The sequence below is a fragment of the Cylas formicarius genome, unplaced genomic scaffold (genome assembly GCF_029955315.1).
Source record: "Cylas formicarius isolate icCylForm1 unplaced genomic scaffold, icCylForm1.1 PGA_scaffold_3__17_contigs__length_32017465, whole genome shotgun sequence".
Taxonomy (NCBI): Eukaryota; Metazoa; Arthropoda; class Insecta; order Coleoptera; family Brentidae; genus Cylas; species Cylas formicarius.
The window spans coordinates 10,147,622-10,169,541 of NW_026844326.1; the positions used below are offsets into that span (position 1 = coordinate 10,147,622).

At 34.0% G+C, this 21,920-nt stretch overlaps 1 protein-coding gene and 1 long non-coding RNA gene across 5 annotated transcripts in view; one reads left to right on the forward strand and one right to left on the reverse strand.

Annotated features, from left to right (window-relative positions):
* The window catches only part of LOC132699286 (neuropeptide CCHamide-1 receptor), a 225,623-nt gene that overhangs the window by 20,169 nt on the left and 183,534 nt on the right, over window positions 1-21,920 (forward strand). The gene's annotated exons all lie outside the window — the stretch shown is intronic.
* Window positions 13,005-14,968, reverse strand: LOC132699594 (uncharacterized). Of its 3 annotated transcripts, none has more exons than XR_009618522.1 (4): window positions 14,796-14,968; window positions 14,486-14,740; window positions 13,641-13,816; window positions 13,005-13,592 (listed from the first exon to the last, which is right to left on the reverse strand). It is a non-coding gene; the product is annotated as an uncharacterized LOC132699594 (long non-coding RNA). The 3 variants fall into 3 exon arrangements; XR_009618523.1 differs by having other exon boundaries at window positions 13,005-13,191; window positions 13,394-13,592; window positions 13,641-14,740; XR_009618521.1 differs by having other exon boundaries at window positions 13,641-14,740.

Consider the following 21,920-nt stretch of genomic DNA (forward strand, 5'->3'; position numbering starts at 1 on the left):
CTGTTAAAATTCTTGACCACAAAAGAACCGCACACATATCTGGAATATTTATGCACTGTTCCTATTTTTTATTTAATTAATTCAAACATGTTGCTTGGTGAAAACAAAAAAACATAGTTTTTTCATTAGTATCTGCAACAATATGAAAAATACCAAATTACAAAATCTTTGTTCTTATGTTCTTATGTTCTTATGTGTAACATAATACAACGATGTTTGTAAATTTATGAAAATAACCACATTCACAAACGAAATATGAAAAGTATTTTTGAAAGTAAATTACTACTTAGCCATAATAGCTGAGCAAACAAGGGGAGAAAAAAAAAGAGAACCGTTCCTCAAACATTCTATTGGATTTTTTTCACCGAGCATGGAATAATGTCAGTTCTAGTAAAAATAAGAAATATGTAATTAAATAATACTCCACTATCTATTAAATTGTTCGTATTAGTATCTATCCGTCTACAGCTAAGAAACTTTGGTTTCTTGGAATCTGTTAATGAAAACTGGAGCGCTTGTGAGCACTTCTCTGGGTGAACAGTATAACCGCCAAAGAGGAAAACAAAAATAATGAAGAAAATAATAAATTAACCCTTGCGAAGGAGGGTAGTGTGACTCTATAATTCTGTAAACTTACGTTTATAACCACTACTGCACCACAACTTTATTTAGAACACTGGACACGTGTTTCGCCAAACAAGTTGGCATCATCGGCAGATGATATAAAACGTAAGTTTGTTGATCTTCCACCACAGGTTCCAGTCTCCCCGAGTCTATAATTCTGTGCTTTTATTCACTACTTGAGAAGTGTTAAGTTGGGAAGTACGTGTGTGTCGAAAGGAATACTTGCGCACTTCAAAAGAAATTTAATTGTCTTGAGCGTTCAAACCTTACATCAACCAGTGGAGTAATAAGGTTGTAAAAATACAGAGGAGAACAAATAATAGCAATTCGCTTGGTTAATATTAAATTACCCACATATGAAATGTACTTTTGAATACTTCTTACTGCTATTTACCGGTGCCTGCGATCCTTGACAGCCATGTACGACTAATGGTCATCGATGCCAGGAACGGCTGGAATGTAAACTTCACCCTCGGTGACCTTCTTGGAGATATTGCAACAAAAATGCGATTCGGTGGTTGTCCGCTGAAGGCAATATATTGCAAATCCACAAAACGTGACGCTAAACTGAATCAATCTCAAAAGTTGGGTGTGAAATTCGGACGGGTTGTATCCGCATTAGCGTTTTAAATAAAAAGAGCGACTTTCCGGTAGGAAATGGTTTTTGATATCAAAAAAGAAACAGGCAGAGATTATATTTGTCAATGAAAAGGCTCTATTGGTTTTAAGGTTCCCTGGTGACGACAGACGATTGCAGCTGTGATCCGAACCGATTGATTGTTATTGATTAACGCACGATTTGCTGTCAATGGAAATATTTTCGTCTATGAAGAATCAAGTTGCTCTTTTTTAGTTTGCACGCGAGTGCTTTTACTTAGAAAGTTTTAACCTTATTTACGCTTCTTTACATTTTAGGTACAATTTAGGAAAATCTATTTTGAAACAAGTTGGTGTCTCCAAGTTCACAGCTTCTTTATTTTTCCCATTTCAGATCTCGCGTTTCATTTTTTTGCTTCAACTCTGCTGACTTTTACCGCCTTTTTTGTGCAACCTACGAATATGGTTGAAACTCGTGTTTGTTAATACGAACCACAATCGACAGCCCTACTTTTTAAACTTGTATGTCGATTAAGGGGTCACAAAAGCCCCGAGTCCCAGAACAAATGTATTCAATTTAATATACCCAATCGGACCACAGATGCTCCAAAAAGGACTAACTAGAACGAATAGACGCTGGTTTTAATTTGCAATTAGGTAAAGTTGAATACCCTTAGCTTCCAACAAATTAAAAGTTTTATCAAATATGAATGCGTTTAGAGATTTAATTATTTTATCAACTTTTGAATACAATCCGGATTCGATAATTTCCAGAATTTATGTGAATTCGTTGCACCTGATACGTTATATAAGTTAAACATGAAAAAAGAGTTGAAAAAAGAGAAACGCTCTAAAGGTTTGGCCTTGTTAGGACTTCACCACACCTATCAATCAAACAAGTTCTCAATAGACTACGGTTTATCTTAACCAACCCGTTGAAGTCTCAGTAAATTAACGGTTAAAATGTCATAAACGAAAAACTTGAACTTAATCGTACAAAATTTCCTACTGTCCAAAAAGAACCAACAAGAAATATGTTTTTCTTCAAACTAACCATAATAAACGTTGGGGAATTAGATTGAATGGTAAAGGCATAGATGGAATTAAGGAATATTAATGTCATTTATAATAATATTTATTTAAAATAAAGATCCATGGTTAACATATGTCTAGCCTAGTGCTTTGACGCTTTTCATATTTTTCGGTATACCGAGCTTTAACTCATCACAATTATGTTGCACCTTAATATTTTCCTCAAGTAAGTATGAAACTGTAACTTTATTAAATTTGGCATAGTTCTGTTGGTGCTAGTCATTTTAAATATTTAAATATTTAAAAATATACAAAACATTTTGAAAATTGAAATTGAAAATATGTTAAACCTCTATATAATACATTAACTTTTGTCTCAGCCAAGTGCCTGAATATAGTTGTTCAAGGAACCAACCATTATTCTGTGCTAAATGCATGATCATGATCGACTTCTTATTGAAAGTTTCCCTTGAAACAGGTAGCTTAAATCAACCACAACAATGACAAATTTGTGTAAAGGTGCAGAATTGGCATTGAAGAATGTTGTCCGTTGTTGAAGGTTTTTTGTTTTTATAATCAACAATCAAAAGAGAATCGAGGAAGGGTGGCCTACTATTCTGTTCAAACTCTAAAGTGGGTGCACGAGATTAACAAAAACAAGAAATTTATTCAACAATGCATCACCAGCGTTCAAAAGTAACCAAATATCGTCCACATACTCGACTAGAGTGATGCAAGCGGGCAGAGTTAGTTAAGTATTCGCCATGTTTACCGCCGTTAAGAAGGTAGATGTGGTCCTTGGGATAACATTCAATTAAAAGCACGATTTAAGAAGATGCTTTTGCGAAAGTCGACTTTAATCGATTTTGAGAAAATAACAAGGAAACCAAAAAAAAAGGACCAGAGGCCTCAATCACATGCTAGGTTTTTGTACCTAAACTAACCAGCGTAACAGTAATATAACCAATAAAACAGTGTATTTAATATAGTATTTTAGGATACCCGAATACCTCGTGATGGCGATCCCAGACCATCAACCAATCAATTGTATAAGGTTGTTCGGAAAGTCATTTCGTTTTTTCCCGTCAGAGGACTTAATTAGGTTTTTTCGAAATCAACTTCACACTTAAACCGCATAACCATTATATGTCTTGAGAGCTGATATTGCAAGGCTTGTGTGTGAAAAAGTTCTATTAATTCTACGCAGTAGTTTTTGGTTGGTGCCCTTTTAAATATGGAGAGCAATAAGCAGCATTTTCGTCATATTTTACTTTTTTACTTCAGAAAAGGTAAAAATGCTGTCCAAGCGAGAAAAAAATTGACGGATGTGTATGGAGAAGGCGTGTTAACAGTACGCCAGTACCAGAACTGGTTTGCAATTTTGATGTCGAAGATGCACCACGGTCTGGAAGGCCGGTCGAAGCTGACAAAGATGCGATAAAGGCATTAGTTGATGCAAATCGGCGAATAACCACACGAGAGATCGGTGAGAGATTAAATTTGTCGAATTCGACTGTTTATGGCCATTTGAAAGGCATGGGCTTAACCTCGAAGCTCGATGCGTGGGTGCCCCACGTCCTTACGGAGCGAAATTTGTGTCGTCGCGTTGACGTGTGTGATTCGCTCCTCAAACGTCAAGAAAATGATCCATTTTTGAAGCGGATTATTACTGGGGACAAAAAATGGGTTGTATACAACAATGTTAAACGCAAGAGTTCATGGAGCAGAAAAGATGAACCGGCTCAAAGCGTGTCAAAAGCCAACATTCACCAAAAAGAGGTGATGCTCTCCGTTTGGTGGGATGTCAAAGGAATCGTTTTTTTGAGCTTTTGCCGGACAATACAACGATTAATTCAGAAGTCTATTGTCATCAACTGGACAAATTGAATGATTCACTTAAAGAGAAGAGGCCCGAATTAATCAACAGGAAGGGTGTAGTGTTCCACCAGGATAATGCGAGACCTCACACAAGTTTGGTCACTCGCCAAAAACTTTTACAGCTTGAATGGGACGTACTGCAACATCCACCATATTCTCCAGATCTGGCGCCTTCCGACTACTATTTGTTCCTTTCCCTGCAAAATTTTTTGGATGGCAAAACCTTTACCTCAAATGAAGATGTCAAAAACCACCTGAACCAGTTTTTTGCCAGCAAGGACCAAAACTTTTATGAGAGGGGAATTATGTTACTGCCAGAAAGATGGCAAAAGGTGTTGGACCAGAATGGCCAATATATAATTTAATAAAATATTTATTCATTATACGAAAACTGTCTTTTGCTACTTGCTACCTCAACTACTACTGTATGCTAAATGAATAAATCAAGTTTACTAAACGCCGCTTTAGTCACAAATTTGATTTGGCACAAGCAGAGGTGTTGGGTATATTTTAGTAAAACAGCATACATGATTGAACGAAAATTCAAATTGGTGACTATCTGGCTTTAACTAATACACTTTTTTTACACATCTAACGTGCCGAGAATAAAACCACTGCAAATTAATATATTCAACCCGGCAAGCAGAGTGAATTTTTGCCCCGCGTATACAGCATATACCACTTTCCGGGATCGTTATATTTCTTATTCAGTTCGTGCTCTGTAATCCGGTTTTTACTTAGGCCCGAATAAGACGCACTCAGTTCCAGAAATGAATCGGTTTCGATCCAATGTGACGGCACAATATGTTTCTGACAAAATACTTTTAAGGAACTTCGGCTAGGCATTTTCTTTATCCAGCAATTGCATGCTTTTGTAGCAATTTATTCGATATTTTTAGTTCACCTTTTCAATACTCCGATCTAAATTAGAATTAAAATATAACTTGGCTACAAGCATAGTTAAAGATATTTTTTTCATTGGAGAAATCACTATTTTATTACTAACTTTTTTGGCTTCAAAACTAAATTAATTAAAGATTAATTTAATTAAATGTTTTTTAAGAGTAAATAAAAGATGCTTGATTAGTAGCAGTCTACAGGTCTACAAAATTAAATTTTTTGACAGATATTTTTATTTTGGAAACTGATTTTATATAATTTTGATAGGCTGATTTCAAAAATTCCATGCACTTACTTGTATCACGCAAGGTTTTTTGCAAATATTAAAGGAAAAGAAAGTGATATTTCTAAAATAATTTATTTTTTCATTCTGTAAAAAAGTAGAATCGAAAAAAACTTTACTCAGACTTTTTTGAGTGAAATTTTCTTTTTTGCCAGAAAGCAGCGTTGTTCGGACGTCCGGTTTTGTATTTTTAACATCCAGTAGTACTCCGCCATCATCGTTATGCTTCGTCTGTCTTGGTATCGCGTTTCCATTTCCTTAATGTCTTGGTGAAACCTCTCTCCCCGTTCTTCGCTAATTGTTCCAATATGTTCAGGAAAAGAGTTCAAGTTGAAAACAGGCACTTTCAAACTTAAATTATAACCTAGACGATGAAAGTGTTGTAATACGTTTTGAACAATGCTTTCGTAGTTTTCTTTCTTAGAGTTCCCAAGAAATTACTTCTTTAAATGAAACCCATGCGTTTTCATTGTGTTTTGAAAATCCTTGTCTTTGAATAATGTTCCTATCTGCGGCCCAACAGAAATACCTTCTTTTATTTTGGTATCAGATATGATTGGAAATCTCTTTCACAAATATTTGAAATACTGTCCATTTGTGTCTAGGGCTTTAACAAACTGCTTCATCAAGGTTGATATGAAGAGGAGGTAGTAAAACTTTTTTGGGGCCAACTAAGCTATCTCTATCTAAATTTTTGTCAGAAATATTGTTACAATAGAGTAGCGGTCCTTCCTGAATAAAATATTGTCATAACTCTTTTTCGCCTTCCCGGTAAAAGCTTAATCCGATACCAGGTGCCAGTAAATGCTTGTCACGAAGTCTAGACGCTAACAATTCGGATGCATCCTTTGGAAGTTGCAAATTTCTAATTAAATCATTAAATTCGCTTTGATTAAACAATTCGGGTTACTGAAATCTGGTGTGAAATTTGAGTCATCTGGGTCGGAATTAGATTCTTCTGACGATATGACGTTTTCTAGTTCTTTTGGGGAGCTAGGTATCGATTCATCTGGTCCATAAAGAACAGCTCGAATAGCAGAGTCAAGATTGGGATATACATTTTGTTTCTTATATAAGAACTTATATAGAACCATGCTGGTAGTTTTAGTTCCAAATAATAACGGGTATAATCAATAAACTATATTGCCCGGCCGGAGAGAAAAATATATTCAAACATTTTTGATGCTGTAAAGAAAGGCTTGCATCTAGAGGAAAAAGAATATCCATTTAATACTGCAACTCGAGGGAAGGTTGGGTGCCAAACGCTTTGCTCCTTTCAGCAAAAAACATTAAAAACCGCTCATGAGGACATAAGAAGTGAACTTTTTGAACATTGATCATTGGTCATCAGCCAAAAAGAGTTATCGCAAGAGTTCCTTAGTTAGTATGACCTTTATTTTGAAGATACTTATACAAAAAACATCTAAATGAAGTTTTAAGAACCAAATATACCTCTTATAGTACCATCTTATCAATAATATAAATCCAAAAAGGTCCGCCTATGTAAATGATGTAATTAAACCTCCAGGTGAATTAATACGAGAAAGCAGTTGGAGAGAATGTTTTAATCATGTACTTGAAGTGAAAAATAATTGTAAAAAATCGGGGACAACGTCAATTGTATGAGAGTGAATTTTATTTAATATGTATTATTTATATAATTACAATTATACAGCACTCAATACGAATGAATTTATATATTTTGTGTGTCATTTTCCTTACTACTACCCTGGGCCAGTATATTTATTGCCCCAAAAATACCTAGCAGATACAAACGATAGCATTATTACAGTCACCATTTATCGTGTTTCGAACTATTTAACAAATTACAGTTAACGAGATAATAGCTATTTTAAAAAGACTTTTTTTATGCACCTCATCAGCAAAGACACCGATACCTATAATATTGAGAGTTTAGCGCATATTTTTCATGGCAAATATAAAACTTGAATTTATTTTGGTAATATATAAACAGCAAAAGTTGGGTTTGTTTTTCTTTATTATTGCCATTACTTACTAATATTTTCTTGCATTATCTAAATAATGAAGTGTCTGGTAAATAATTATGTCCTTTTTGAATATTGTTTTCCCAAATTAAGAAAGCGTACGTCTTTTACGAGTTCCGTTATTTTTTGGACTGTTGATCATACATTTGACTCTGCGCCTTGCTGCTTCATTAATGAACCCTTATTAATTTTGCCGACACCATATATATCTTCCGGCGAAGCAGGTAAAAGTCAAGTACATCATAACGCGATTAAAAATTGCGGAATAAATTTTAAGGAATATCGTCGAGGCTGCAGGAACGGAGAACAGCTTTTCGTGAAATTAAATTAGTATAGCGAGTAAGTAGGCAAGATAGTGAGAAAGCAGCGGCTGGCATCGCATCCAAGAAATTTTATCTTGCGCTAACGATGAGGTGAAGGAGTAACAGAGAAACTGTCTGAGTAGTAATATTAATCGAAAAGTTTTGGTTTCCATAGCGAGCGACGAAATAACTTAAAAAAAATAGAAAAATCCTTATATCTGATTCCTAATATTCGATATGTACAAACTTCCCTGAAGTAAGTAACCCATGTAAGTGGCACAGCTTACATTCATAGGTTCTACGCTTTAAATAAATCGCCGTCAGTTTTGAGTATGGGCGCACTGTTTTTAACTAGTCTGTAAGAATCGAAACAAGCAAACTTATCAATATCGGTGCCCATAATTCAAGCAAAAGCCCCGAAAGATAGACCCTTTAATACAAATTTCAACTATCCCGTGGGACCAACGTGGGATTAAAGAAAAGCAGAAATGGGTTTTATCTATGAATTATCGATAATTTATAGATATTTTCAAAAAAAATCATTGGATTCGAATTCCTGACCTTACACAATCCACTATACAAACAGAAGTTTATCTCGAACAACCGGCTCAAATTTCGATGTTCAATTATTTATGTTTTATATATCGCAAATTTTTAATTGCGCAAGGCTAAAATTTAAATCTTATATACTTATATATATTTCGTCTATCGGATGGTACCGAAAAGTTGCTTATAGCCTGTACTTATGACCGTCAGGAACGATTTTTTTGAGAGAACCAAGAATTTGAACTTTGAGGTATTTACGTATAGATCCCATTGACCTCTATCTTCAGTAAAAATTTCAACTTTCCCGAGAAAAAAAAATGAAAACGCAATTTTCGAGACAATTAACCACCAAATAAATAATCATGAAATGTTCGACAGAGGTCAAGGGGGTACCAAAAAGGGGAAAAAGGGGCAGCAAATTTTTCTCTCATTTTTCCGTTTCCGAAAGTTGATGCTATGTCGATGATACATTTATTACAGTATTTGGTAGTTGAGTGTGAGGTAGGTGACTTTAAATTTTTTAAAATTTTTTAAAGTTTTTTAATATTTTAAGAAAATTGGAGATAACGTTATGGTCTCTGCAACGTAACAAAAAGGTCAGTGTACAGAGTTGCCAGTTTCAGTTGGTGATCTAACTTTCTGCATTTGCGCTTTATGTCCTCTCCATAAAGGCTTGTTAATTTTTTAAAGAAATTTCCACAAGCTGCTGTAATACTTTTTACAAAAATCTCTCAACATCTTCGGTCCCTCAAAAACAAAAATCCATTTGAGATGCCAGGAGTTTACAGCATTCCATGCATATGCGGCAAAGAATACATTGGAGAAACCGGACGAAATATATCAGCTAGGCTCAAAGAACACGAAAGAGCCTTGCGACTAAGACAAACAAACTCATCAGCTGTTGCTGAATGCAATCACGAGACCAGACATAAAATTTTATTCAATAAAACTAAAATTCTTGCATGTAATCAACTACCAACGAAAAATCCGAGGCAAGCTAACAATCTTAACCGCGACTCAGGTCTTTATCTGTCACCAATATGGGAATCAGACGGTGTTTATGCCCCTCATTTAGCTCCGTCTCTTTCAAACAATATATAAGCCGGTGCAGAGTAAAATGAGACCCAGTTTCAGTGAAGCTCTGAAGAAGCCAACAGGATGATTGGCGAAACGTCATCAAGTTCGATTCAGCAAAAACTGACGCAGGAGAAATCCAAAAGTTTTGTAAAAAGTATAACAGTAGCCTGTGGAAGTTTCTTTTAGAAATTTATTATTATTATTATTATATTATTTAATTAAATCTCATTTTACAAATAATACTTCATATTAACATATGTCCTAACTTTTGAGATACCGGGTGGTAAAATTTTCAAAAATAAAATATATTTTTCAATATGCGTAATCCAACTTTAGACACTTCAATGACATTTAGCACATATGTACTATGTATGAAGAGGCGTTCTTTAGGGTATGACAATTTTTTTATAATACACCAGTGGCGGGCGCATGGAATTTCACCTATATTTTCTTACAAGCTCCACTTATTTCTAGAGAAATTTAATTTCTTAATTATTTTTCAATCCGACATACGGTTGTCGCTTAAAAAAATTAAAACCTCTTCTTTGCATGGTCATAGCAATATCGTTGATATGACAGTATGCAGGGAAATTAGTTTTAATTTGTGTGAAAACCGTGCGACTTATTAAAAAAAATTAAGAAATCAAATCTGCTCATAAATGAATGCAAATGTCATTTTTTAAGGAAATTAGTGGCGTGCCACTGACTGTGAACAAGTAATATTTTAATTGATAATGATAATAATTCTCTGGATGCTGTCATATTAACCGTACATCGGATTGAGAAAAAATGAAGAAATTAAATTCCTCGTGAAATGATTGCAGATTGTAAGAATAATTTTTATTTTAAGAGAAATCAATGGCGTACCTTCAATGTCTGCCAAAATAAACATGTAAAATTCAGTACGCTCGCCACTGGTGTATTTAAAAAAAATATGATACAATAAATAAAGCCTCTTGTTATATAGTACATTTTATGAAAATTTCTAAAGTGGTATTACAGATATTATAAAAATATATAATAATAATAATAATAAATAGCATTTATTAAAATACAACAAAAATAATATACCACAATAGAGATGAACAGGAGGCGAGGTCTAGCAGCGCTACTCCACCTAACCACCAATATAATGTAATAGAATATTCCATATTTAACAAAAAAAATAACAAATATAAATAAATCCCTTAAATCCACCTAAATTCACAATTTGACAATTTTAAACAAATTAAAGGAGGATAAATAAAAAAAAGAAAGAAAGAAAAAAATTACAGAAAAATAATAAGCAAAAATAAATAAATGAAAAGCGGTCCAGCGTCTCCTTAATCTCACCAGCTCTTATAATTTCTTATAATTTTTTTTATATGTGAAAGAGCTCTGAAACGCAGCAATACTATGCTTGCGAAGAGTCGCCCTATTTTGTATATCACCACCCTTGACCAGTCTGTCAAAGAGATACCGCGGCTTTTTTATACTAACGTAGACAGATGCACAAAATACCTTTCACACAGATTTAACCACTGGGAATCCTTGAGTGAAGGCGTTATATGATCAAATTTACGCAAGTCATTGCTGTATCTCAGGCAGGCGTTCTTCAATTTTTGTAAGCTGTATTGTTCTTTTCGTCTTAGGGCCGGCCAGTATACAACGTCCGCATATCCCAATAGAGAGAGTATAAAAGAGTCACACAATTTAAGTCTAATTTCAGTGAATAAGTAGTCTTTATACATGTAAAGTCCTTTCAGTTTCCCGTAGGACTTCTGCAGTAAATAAGACAAGTGAGAATCAAAAAGCAGCTTACTATCAAGAAAGACTCCTAAGTTTTTACATTTTTCGACAAATTCAAGCGGAACATCATTCAAGGAAAGTTTCAGATCATTATAGTGCATAATTTCATCTTTTTTACTGCCAAAAAGAACGATCTGGGTCCTGGAATGATTTATTTTCAGACCATGGGCTTTGGATATCCTAGAAGTGCCTAGAGAAGTCAGAAGTGTAAATAGAGAATAATAAAGGTTCCAAAGTGCTGCCTTGCGGAACTCCCCTTGAAGTTGGCAGAAAGTCAGACACCGCTAATCTTAAATAAGGAGATTTTGATTTAAGGTGTCTACTATGTATAAAATTTATTGAAAGTCAAATAAAAACAACGTAGACTAGACCGGAAAAGAGTTGTTTAAAACTTGTTCCAACTGCATTGTTCCACCCGGAATATTAATATTATAGCCAATAAACGTTATTATTATAATAGCAGTAACCTTTTAAACACAACACATATTTTCCCGTAATGCTGCGCCTAGTCATGACAAAGGGAATAAAAGCCAGTAGAATAAATAAAGAAGAGCCGAATCAACACTAATAGCGCTTCTTTCGAATTCCAGTAATTGCATAAATAAAACCTGGAGCCGCACTTGAACTTCAATGGAAATAACACAAAGCCCAACAAATTGGATAGTATAGACTGGTAAATTATTCTGTTATTCATTGCTTCGAATTTGCAATTGTGGGCATCTATATCGGAATCAAGTGAAAGTAGCCTACAGTGAGAATACGCTTTATATAGAGAATAAAAAAGATAATAAATAATTTCTGCCTACTTCATTCGGTTCGTTTCGAGTTATTTACTGATTGGGAAAAATGTAAAAGTGGTTTTAAAAGGCAATGGATGGGATATTAGTAGCAATTTTTTAGAAATTTGAACTGGTAGTTCCTTTCGTTTTTGCCGACATTTCGCCAAATATGCTCTTGGCTTCTTGAGAATGTTGTCTGAAAGTGAATTCCGATTGTTCTGCTCCGTAAATACCTGTCGGCAAGGGGGGTGTGGAGGGGGAATTAAGTGCCGACAATGGAACACTGGGTCTATTTTATTAAATGTTTCTTGTTTTTGATAAATTAGATAAATGATTTCTCAATTCTTTCTTGGATGTAAGAAAGTAGTCTGGATCTGTTTTTGCGATGTATTCTTTTCAACAGCTGCATGGTATACTGTAATCACTTGCTATGTTGAGAGGAAGTTTATTTTTAACCGGAGATTTTAGGACAAGTAGAGAATCCAGTTTTGATCTTATAACCGAGTTTTAATTACGGAGTTACTTTGTGGTTCGTTTGAGAGAAAAACCGTTGTGTGATGTGTTCATTCCTGATTAAGAGATTCAGGTTGAGATAGTGATATTGTCCCCAGAGCTAAAGAGTTAATCACGGATTAAATTAACTAAAGTTAACCATTAGAGGCAAGATGCCGACACTAACTGTTAAAATTGCTAGGTCTAAATTGATATAGGATAATTCATTCTATTTGGAACAGAAGGCTAATGACACTGTACATGGTAGTCCAAAATTAGAGGCGTAAAATAGAACTAAGAGTTATATACCGTGAACTACAACGTCTTCGTTTTTAAGTGAAACCCTAAAAACGGTGTTTGGAAAATATTGTCAAAATAGTATATTATGCCCAAGTTTGACACGAGAGCAATGCGAGTGTTTAGGAAACTTTAAGAAACCAGTAACTGACAATCTGTTAAAGAAAAATGATTAATGCAACTAGAAAGTCAGTTTTTAGCTCTGTAAAATGACAGTTGTAAAAATTTTGGGACCACCTAGTGTGGTGTAGTGCAGTTTTGTGGCTTCCACAAAATTTTAAAATTTGGATAGTTCAAACAGTTGTTTGAGCTTAGCTGATTTTTTTTTCGTAAATCTTGTTCTGCTTTACTTCGAGAAAGAATTCATCATACCCGTAAAGAAATAGGACAAATCAATAAGACTTTATTCTCTCTACATCTAGAAATTGCTTCCATCTTGTTCCCATCCGGTTTCGATACCCTTTTAAACGTAATTTATGAAAATGTTCGTTTATCTTATTCTACCCAGAGTATCATTCAAAAATTTGAAAAAAATTACGTCCACACTAGTGTAGCCAGCAAACTTAAAACGGAATCCCGACATCGTAAACCTAAAAGCAGATAAAGCAAATGCTACGGTTGTCATGAACGCAAACACACACAAAACACAAATGAATATCAAGAAAATATTCAAGATATTCATACAGACCGATCCTATCGTCAGCTTAAATAAGATCTACGGAACGCAACCTTAAATCTGTTATTAAGACTTCTTCTCTATCAGAATCGGTGAAAAAAATCTCTACGGACTACCTTCATAAACCAAGATTACGCCTTCGACCTATTATCAGCACCATTTGTTCTCCAACATATACTCTAGCAAAATGTCTAGCTTCTAACCCTTTACAGAGAAAACTGGTTGTTTCGTACTTAATTCCTTTCATTGCTTTTAATCCACAGAACTTTCTGCTTAGTTTCAATGTAGAATCTCTCTTTACTAAACTCCCTATTCCTGAAACTCTCAACATTATTTCATATTATTTCATTATTTCATACTAACCCAGAATCTGGAACTAAACCTTCTCGTTTTAACTGATAATTGCTTGTCAAGAATATATTTTTCTTCGGTCAAGTTTTTCAATAAACGTCGGGAGAAGCTATGATTCTCTATTATCACCAGTAATCGCGAATACATTTATGGAATCCTTTGAGAAGAAACCTCTCGACACATTCATTCTAAAACCAAAATTATGGAACGTTGATGATATTTTTCTTCATGGTCAAGAATCCCTCCGAGATTTTCTTAGCCATTTAAACTCTATACACCCTAACATACGTGTAACATCTAACATTTAATTAGAAACTACTAATAGTCCTCCCATTCCTTTTTTTACAGAAAACCTACTCACAGAGACAGATATCTTATTGCATTGTCACATCACCATCTGGCTCAAAAATTATCCGTTATGAACTCTCTCGTTTACAGAGCCGTAAAATTATCTCAACCCTAGTCACTGAACCCAGATAGAGATATTACGCGTTCCATCACAAAATACACTCCACCACAACCTTCCAAAGACAATGAGTCCGAAAGCAACTCGACACTTGTCACAAAGTTTGTCTAAAAATGTCTCAACCTCTTCAATCCATTAATGGCAAAATTCCGTTTGAGATATCAGGAGTTTATGGTACCAGACCGGACGAAAAATATCAACTAGGCTCAAAGAACACGAAGGAGCCTTAAGAACAAGACAAATAAACCCATCAGCAGTTGCCGAACACAATCATAAAACAGGACATCAAATTTAATTCGATAAAACTAAAATTTTTTCATGTAATCAACTTTACCACCAAGCAACAATATATTAGCGACCTAACAATCTTAACCGCAACTCAAGTTTTTACCTTTGACTAATAAGGGAATCAGTAATCCGAGATGATAAACGCCACAGCAAATATTTACCGACAATCTATCTTAAAAATGGGATCGCTGAGTTTGCCGTGGATTTTCAAGTGCCCAACAAGGTCAATTCCTAGTCTTATTGATACCGTTTCGCTTGAATGAGGCTTCATCACTAAATAATATTATTTGGTAAATCCATTGATTTACTATCATTACTAACCAAATTCATGTCTTGATTTAAAGGTAAGATGTATAAACTGAAATTGTGTAAAGTTCTCCATACTCTCATCCGACCTACGTTAGGTCTATTACCTATTCTTCGGACACTAGTAAAAGGTTGAGCATCAATTTTATTGCAGCATTGCCTCCTCTTGGCCAAGTTTCTGCTGAACGGGACATTCTCAAACATCGATGGACATTTCCCTAAAAACAGTTGTACAAGGCACTCTACGAAGTTATTTATCAACTGCCGCTGACCGTATCGATTATACAAGTCATAGACAAAGTGAATGTCGGCGTTTTCTTCATTCTAAAAAGTAAACATTGTACCTTGAAGAGTATTTTAATGTAGCACACGAAAATAAACACGCAAAATTAATTTAATTGACGGTTACTGTCACAATAGATAAGATTCATAGCCACTTGGACATTTTTCTTTTTTAATGGTCTATAAAATTTCAAATGCCTGCAGTTCAATTAGGAGAGTGTTCCTGGTATAGGTTTATTTGATATTTTTAACTTGAAATCACCCCAACAATACACTCCCAAGCTATGGCAGTCACATCCTGTACAAACCGGTACAGAGTAGAATGCGAACCAGTTGCAGTTGAGGTCTGAAGAAGCCAACAGGATGTTGACGAAACGTCAGCAAATTCGATTCATCAACAACTGACGCAGGAGGAATCCAGAAGATTTGTAAATAGTGCAGTAACATGTGGAAGTTTCTTTGAAAAATTAAATAGAAATGCTATTTAACACTTAACAGGCTCGGTAACATGACAGCTGTCAAAATTGGGTCCAATGAGGATAATATTTATTAATTGCTTACACAAATTACTTAAATTTTGGTTAACGCGTTCATGAATATCATAAGTCACTAATGCCAAAACATTTTTAATAATAATGATAATAATAATAATAATAATAATAATAATAATAATAATAATAATAATATTTATTTAAATAAAAAAAATATGCAATTTAACAACTTATTGTAATATAAAAAAACACTTATATACGAGGTATACAAATATATATTATATAATATGATATATAGAAACGAGTTTATATAGTTACAATACATAAATATAATCAATCTGCAAATTTGTCTTATAATTTTTTTCACCAGTATAAAAGTAATTTTTTTGTCCAACAGATAAATGCATCTTTTGTAAAGTTAAATTTTCTCCAAGTTTAAAGCGTGTTTCATACTCGTAAGTTTTTGAATTAACTAGTAAGTTATTTTTTATTAAGAACAAAAGGGATGATTTATAATATAACTTTTTTATGTGAAGTATTTGAGTAAAAATTATATTAGGTGGATATTGCAGATTTAACTTAAATATAATTTTCAAAATTCTTTTTGTATTACGTAAAGGGGCTGAAGAGTTGCACCCCAACCAATTATTCCATAAGTGATTGCACCAGTGAAAAATAAGTAGAGAGAAGTAATTGCTTATCAGATATGTTCATAGGTCTGTTCATAGATATAAGAAAGTGACCAATTGCTTTTGAATGGGATCATCAAAGGGTGGTCATTAATATACAATGCAATAACTTTACCTAAAGTTTCGGAATTTAAATTCAGGTAAAATTCTGGTCCGTAATAGAAAATAATTTTATATCTACCTGTGTTTAATATTCTTTGGTTTGGTATACTACTTAGTTTAAGTTTATTAGTACTAATTCTTATTTCGTGTGTGTTCAATCGTGTGCGAATTATGCACAATATGTGTGACTCTAGTGTATCTCAGGAAATCCTCCCGCCCAAATGTAGAAAACACTATTCTATTGAGACTAAGGAAGTTATAAACAACATCTTTAGACGAAACGGCCACATTGACGAAAATTCCAACATCAACTGTATGGTAATTTGTGAATAGTCCCCTTTCAGCGAGGAAAAAAAGAAGCGATGCTGACATTTTCTCGAGTGTAGATGAAAGTGATCAAGATATAATACGGCGTAAAATTTACCAGTTATACGAGGAACAATAGTATATCCATATTGCAAATAATATAGAACAAATAATAATTAGAACAGGCAATGATAGCGATAGTTATACTGATATATTATGTGAATAATTTTAAGTAATTTGTAATTTTATATTAGATTTAAACATAAATACATGCATAAATAAATATTGTTTAGTATATTTCGTAAAAAGACCACAAATAATTAAATTCTAAGCAAAGTACGGACCTTTTCAGTCATATTTTATTCTTACAGTTTGCCTGGGTCTTTTCTTAATTCGTATAAGTTAGTCACTTCCTTATATCTATGAACAGACTTTAACATGCTCAGCTCTACGTAAAGATCAGCAACTGTCTCTAAACAATAGTTTTATATTAAGCTTATTGTTTGTAGGTAGTAGATCATCATAATTTGAAAAGGTCAAATTTTGTATTTTATCTAAGTTGATTGTTAGTAAATTATGGTCAAGACACTGTGACATAAGTTGCAAGTCCGAACTAATGCGGTTCTCGACTTCGTCCCAATTGTTACCTTCAACGAACAAAACTGTATCATCAGCAAAAGAGATGATTTTACCGGAAACATCACTAGTAAGTAGTTGATTTATGTATATAAGGTAAAATATGGGTCCTAGGACTCTACAGTTCTCGGCTTACTGAAACGGTTATTATTCTTTATCATTTGTTGTCGATTTTTCAGGTAACGTTCACTTAGTAAGTGAGCAGGTCCTCTTATACCAGTTGAATATAGTTTAGTCAAAAGCCGCGAATTTATTACAGTATCGAATGCCTTTGCTAAATCAATGAACACTGCAGCACATGGTCTTGAATTATCTAAGCATCTAGCATGGCAAAGGCATTATTAATTAGTTGATTTGTTATCAGTAAAACCAAGCTGGCAATTAGATATTATATGATTTTTAGTAAAAGGGAAACTACCCGAAATTTTAAAGCTTTTTCCAATTTTTTTGTTAAATTAGATATAAGACTTATTGGCCTGTAATTCTCAAGAATATTTTTTCTACTTTTTTATAAATGGGTTTTATTAAAGCAATTTTGAAATGAGAGGGGCACTCACCAGTTGTAAAGATTAAGTTAATAATTTGGCAGACTGACTTTATGATATTATATAATTTTGTCAAACCGCGGCGATTAATCATTTATTACGAAGTTTGAAAAGTCGAAAACCAAACGTTGATTGAAATTCCAGCAGTTTTTGGGACGACTTGAGGCGCAAAACGGATCGACTTATTCACTTGCGCGCGTATTAGTTAAAAAACGAAAAAAAATCTATAAATAAATCTAACGCGTTCGGAAAATTTATTAACCGTGATGAAAATTTCGCGAGACGAGCACTCGCCCGTTAATGAACCGGTGCCGTAAGTGCTTTATCGGCAATCTCTAATAACACTTCAACCGAGCTTTAACTCTTGGATAGCGCTGTACAAACGAAATGACGCAAATCTTTTTTTTTTCGCTTCTGGTCGACCCTTTGGCGTAAACTTTCGTTTTGGCCCTGCATAGGACGTCTAAATTCCGATCAATTATGTCAGGACCGTGAATAATTACACGGTGAGTGGAAGTTTTAATAGGCTATATAAAAACCTTAAACGCGATCCTGGCGAATAAACCCGAGTTTGACTTGTTTTAATCGGGCCTTACAAAGCAATTTGTCAAGGGGTGGTGGGTTCGGCGACATTTACTGCGCAAGAGCTTTGGTGAACCATTTTAACAAGAATGCCGCCAGATTTAATAGATTTTCAAAGGCATTGTAAGCATCGTGGCGATGCGTGACACCACAGGGAAGTAAGTTAATTAAGTGAGCGTCGAATCTTCGCACTTACATCGTTGGTTTGGCCATTAGGCGTGTATAATTCGATTTACGTTTTCTCTAGCATCAATACACAGAAAGGATGCTTAGATGATCAAATAATATCGTCAACATCTATGGTGTAAATTTAAAGAGTAGACAGATTTGTGCAAGAAAGTTCGTAGGAAGTCAACAATATGTTTTAGAATAGCCAGGCAGGATAGAAGGCATTAAACTCCACAACATCCTCTCCGAAAACCGTAAGACGCTGCCAAGGGATCTATGCATATGAAGCTAGTTTTACACTGACAATAAATTCATGAATTTCTTCATGAAATTGTTGACTAGGAAGGAGCTTCGTTAATTTATTTGAAGTCTCAAAATGTTATTAAACTGGTCAGCCAACATATAGCATTTTGAGGTTATGTTTTACTATTTTTGATTTGGATTAATGTTTTCTTATTTACTTGAAATGTTTAAGCCCCAGTTTGTTATACAAAAAATCAAAAGAATTAGAAAAACTAATGCTAATAGCACTTATCCCGGCTGCTAATATTTTTTTGCTATCTCATATCGAAAGAAGTTGGTGGATCAGGCCTTGGACCTTGGCCTAGACAAAATAAAGGACACCTTAAATTGGTTTAACAGGAGTTTAAAAAGTTCCCTAAATAGTTTTAACAGTTTTTGATTGATTCATGTGAAAGTCCAGTTAGAGAAAATGAACACAAATTTTAGAGATGCTCTACGTGAAGACGATAAAACTTGGGTAACTCTAAGATTACTAAATGTAATGTAGTGTAAATAAGGAATAACTGGAAAGTTGGGTTATGTATATCTGTATAATTTTGTACAAAAGAAACATCACGTTTGATTTTGAAATAAAACTTACTTCAAAAGAACACAATGTTTGGTTTTGCTGCTTTATTTACTATTTCCCTTAACTCGGCACCCACAGTTCTACTGTTATATTGTTCAACTAAATCAGTACTTTAAAACTTACAGCAACCCAATAATACATTCAAGATGGCTTTTCCATAACTGCAATTACTTTTGAAGTTTGTGTTTGGTTCTGCTTTTTTCTTTTTCGAGCTTGGAATTTGTTAGATATGTGCGAAACCTCAGTGGTAGGAGATCCCAAAGATAAACTTGTTTATTTGAAGTCGCAACCCTGGCATTAAAGATGACAGTTTTCAGGTAAATCTCGACTAGCACTAATGCTTTGGGAAGACCTCCATCAGCTATCAGTAGATTGGACTCACTTGCTCTCATTGGATTTAGATTAAGAACTAAAGAGCAGAAGGCGAATTTATTCTTATTTTGGTTACTATGAAGAATAACTTTTTCAGTTTAATCCTGACTGTCTTTCTTAGGAGAAAATTCTCCCCATACAACAAAATCATTTTATTTTTATTTATCATAAAAATTTGTATCATTCGTGATACTACAGGGGCATAATATTGTCCAACCAGAAATACAAAATGAACTACTGTGGGACGGGGGTTTTCTTCTCAAAAGCTTCCATAAATATATTGGCAATGACTAGTGATAATGGAGAATCCATAGCTGTTCCTGATGAAGCTGACCGTTACAAGAAAAATATGTTCCAGACATTTTTCAAATACAATTTCGGAAACTTACAACTGTGAACGATACAATTTTTCTGTTTTCGCAAATACAACACGAAAAAATATCCAAACTAACCAAAATCTATATTCTACCGTTATTCTCCTTCGCCTTTGTCTTCGTCCCTGTCATTCTTTAAAAAATGTGGCTTCATTAATTCGTATAATATCCTCGTTATGGTGCTCAAATTGGATTTTCAACGGGTATCATATTACTCACAAACAAAGGAGAGAAAATATGATTTAAATTTCAGAGTGTTAAAATCCCAGCGAATAACAAAAATTGTGGTGCTTTGTTGCTTGTATTGCTCGCCAAGTGCAACTTTATGCCCAACAAATGATAAATAGGATGCGGGTAAAAATAAAACATTTTTTACATCGACCCCAAAGGGATTGTTAGATCAAAAAGTTAGCTAATCTCGGTTTTACTTTTCTAATCAAACTACCTTCATTTTGAAAAGCTGATTACACCGATTGCGCTCATAAGGGAATACGCTTTTTACTACAGCAAAAGTTTGTTCCTTCTTTTTCCAATCTTACGGCCAACCGTATTTCAGTTGCTAGAAAATAGGGCGTTGACATTTATCGAAAAAAAAGCAACTCTCTCTTTCGTTGAGACGACGAAAACTTTAGGGTTTCCCGCGGGAACGCTGACTTATATTGCGATGTGATTTACGAGAATGGGTCCTAGTAGAAAGTGTCGTGAGAGTCAAGGAGGATCATATTGAAAATTAGATTCATATCGCTATCGCAACCCAAAATTATTGAACATACATGCATACATATATTCAAATTTCCAAAATGGAAGGCCGGGAGTATTTTCGCAGTAACTTCATTTAAACTTATAGCAGCGGTAAATAAGGTCCCTCAATCATCCTTTAAAAATGTCTAGAACTGCGCTTCTAGGAAAATAGCTAAGTAACTTGTTTTTATATGAATAATTCCCTACAAATTTTGCTTTATTATGTACCTGAAGACGAAGACAAAGTCGGTAGCGCTTTATAAGTCGACTCTAACCGCTGTCTCACTTAAAAAAAAAAGACAATCACGAATCGTTGACTTGGCTAAGCGTCGGTCTTGATAATAATAATAATAATAATAATCAACTTTATTTCACATTGTGTCATAAATACATTACCTAAACATAATATACCAAACACAAAGGAAATCCGCGTCAAAAAAGGAAAAAGCACCAGATATTGTTACAAATTTCAATTACATCGTATTTACAATTATTTAAATTTTACAGAAAAAATCTTCTATGGAGTAAGGTTCTAACTCTATCAATAACTTTTTTATTGTATATTTAAAGATTTTTAGAGTTGCAATTGTTTTTACTTCATTTGGTAATTTATTATACAATCTCAGGCACATATAATAAGGACTCCTTTCAGTTAAGGTTAAACGGTGAATAGGGTAATTTACATTTAGGGTTCTGGTATTATATCTATGAAATATCTGTGGTTCGAAGTCCTTTCGATTTTTAAAGAAGAATATCAATGCTTCATAAATATATAAAGCATATACAGTAAAAATACCTTCAGTCTTGAACACCCCTCTACAGCTCTCTCTAAATTGCATTTTTTTGACAGTCCGAAGAGTTCTCTTTTGAACCACGAAAATTTTCTGTAGTTGACCACTACCCCCCCAAAAGATAATTCCATACCTCATGCGCGACTGAAAGTTTGCAAAGTACATAATTTTTAAAGTTTCCTTATTCATATAATTTGCAACAACTCGAATTCCATAACAAATTGAATTTAATTTATTTAGCAGATAATCAATATGTTCAGACCAATCAAGAAATTCGTCAAT